This window comes from Penaeus chinensis, chromosome 4 (genome assembly GCF_019202785.1).
Source record: "Penaeus chinensis breed Huanghai No. 1 chromosome 4, ASM1920278v2, whole genome shotgun sequence".
Taxonomy (NCBI): domain Eukaryota; kingdom Metazoa; phylum Arthropoda; class Malacostraca; order Decapoda; family Penaeidae; genus Penaeus; species Penaeus chinensis.
In genome coordinates, this window is record NC_061822.1 from 12,503,365 (window position 1) to 12,505,864 (window position 2,500).

The following is a 2,500-nucleotide window of genomic DNA, read 5'->3' on the forward strand; positions in this document are numbered from 1 at the left end:
CGGCAGGCAGGTAGACAGACAGGCAGGCAGGTAGTCAGACAAACAGACACACAGATAGGCAGGTAGACAGACAGACACACAGATAAGCAGGTAGACAGACAGACAGGCAGACAGGCAGGCAAGCAGGCAGGCAGGCAGGCAGGCAGGCAGGCAGGCAGGCAGGCAGGCAGGCAGGCAGGCAGGCAGGCAGGCAGGCAGGCAGGCAGGCAGGCAGGCAGACAGACAGACAGACAGATAGACAGACAGATAGACAGACAGAAAGAGGCAGTCAGACAGACAGAGGGCGGTTAATACCATTACTATCATTAATATCATCGTTGTCATTATTAGCATTCTTATAATGATTGCATTTCTTGTTCTTTTTTCAGGTAAGTTCTTCGATCGTGCATTCATTGATACTGTGGGTAAGTAAGGACAAAGCGTGAGTGAGAGGCTTTTGGTCGCATGGAGAGAGAGAGAGAGAGAGAGAGAGAGAGAGAGAGAGAGAGAGAGAGAGAGAGAGAGAGAGAGAGAGAGAGAGAGAGAGAGAGAGAGAGAGAGAGAGAGAGGGGGGGGGGGGTATGAGAATAAGAGAGTAAGAGAGAGAGTGTGTGTAAGAGTAAGAGTAAGAATAAGGGTGAGCAAGAGAGAGTTTCCACGTGTATATTTCTCACACACACGACCGGCAGCACCTCAATCCTCATTCCTTTATCTCAAATATGTCCCTGCTTTTCTTCTTCTTCTTCTCTTTCTTCTTCATCATCATCATCATCATCATCATCATCATCATCATCATCATCATCATCATCATCATCATCATCATCATCATCATCATCATCATCATCATCATCATCATCATCATCTTCTTTTTCTCCTACCCCTTCGTCTTCTTCTTCTTCTTCTTCTTCTTCTTCTTCTTTTTCTTCTTCTCCTTCTTCTTCTCCTTCTTTTCCAAATTCCTCAGAAAGACAAGTATTTCCGATGATTAAAAACTCGCGAGGGCCTTCGATGACAATGTCTTCCTCTGATCTCAAGCTTAGCCTCTTTATTTTCCATCTGGTATGTCTTTCTTTCTCTTTGACTATTCTAAATGGTGTGTTTGATTTTTGTTTTTGTTTTTGTTTTTGTTTTTGTCTCTTTAGATCTCAATTTTACCCATATATCTTCGCTTATTTGTCTGTCGATATCTCTTTATGTCGCTTTATCACATCTACCCCCTTTGTATCCGTGCAATTACAACTACAATGTAATTGCGGTGTTGATATTGCAGTCGAAACATGGATGCACTTTTATGCTCAATGTGGTCGCATTTTGGCAATTAATTCGATAGGTCTTGTAATAACACTAGGATTGTGGGTCTCGAAGTTGAGAACAATAAGTGAGATTTATTAAACTTAACTTCCCTGTTAGCATTTTTTGTTGTTTTTTTGTTTTTTTGTTGTTTTTTTGTGAACAGTAACCTTTTTTCTAAGTATCGAATATTCAGAATTAGTAGCTTGAGATGATCAATTGAAACCTGTGGCAATCACCATTGGAGTGACATAGACTGCCCATCCAACTTTTTTACCCTAATTTCTCACTAATTAGGGTAAACCGAGGGATTTCACCCTTAAACAGATGTTATGCACCAGCCGAGGTAGCACCAAACTCGAGCGGAAATGAAGCCATATTTTGATTAATTTGCATACGTAAGATTGGATCGGGACTGAGTTCACTTTTTTCAAAATAAGGATTTGTCTTTTGCAGCTTCTTAGAATAGTCTGGAAATATGTCTTACAAAAGCCATAACGTTATTTATTTTGTGTTAAAGAAAACAGCAATAACAACAGCATCATCATCATCATCACCATCACCATCACCATCACCATCACCATCACCATCACCATCACCATCACCACCACCACCATCACCATCAACACGCAGCATGCAACATACAACATCAACAGCCTCGCCATTAACAAGAACTCTGGCCCGCTAGACGTCGCGTTCGAATCCCCGCGATTGACAGCGAACAAGGGTGAATATTCTTTAACGAACGCGAGGCTACAGAGGGCGTCGTTGCTGTGATTCGCTCGGCTTGTCACCTCTTCCCTCTCCTTGCATTTCCTGGTCTTCCCTTTTTAATTGTTTCTTCTTCTTCTTCTTCTTTTCTGATTATCTCTTGCTCCTCCTCCTCCTCTTCCTCTTCGTCGTCTCTTTCTTCTTATTCTTATTCTTATCCTTCTTATTCTTATTCTTCTTATTATTATTATTCCCCCTCCCCCTCCTCCATCCCCCACCCTACCCCCACCTCCCTCCTTTCCTCATCCCCTTCCCTACCCACTTCCGCCATCTCTCATAGCTTATAATTAATGGTATTTAAATTATGGCTATCTCCTAACAGCTGGCTCTCCTCGCTTCTGATATACGTTCAAATTATCTATCTCTTCCTCTCTTTCTCCTTGTTTTTCTTTCCCTCTAACCCGGTTTTTCTCTCGATCTTTCGCTCTTGTGTCTTTTCCTTTTTCCTTCGTTTCTCAGT

The 2,500-nt window shown here is 42.2% G+C and overlaps 1 protein-coding gene across 1 annotated transcript in view; it reads left to right on the plus strand.

Moving 5' to 3' along the window:
- The window catches only part of LOC125046454 (cAMP-specific 3',5'-cyclic phosphodiesterase-like), a gene marked incomplete in the record, with an annotated part of 556,588 nt that overhangs the window by 282,652 nt on the left and 271,436 nt on the right, over nt 1-2,500 (plus strand).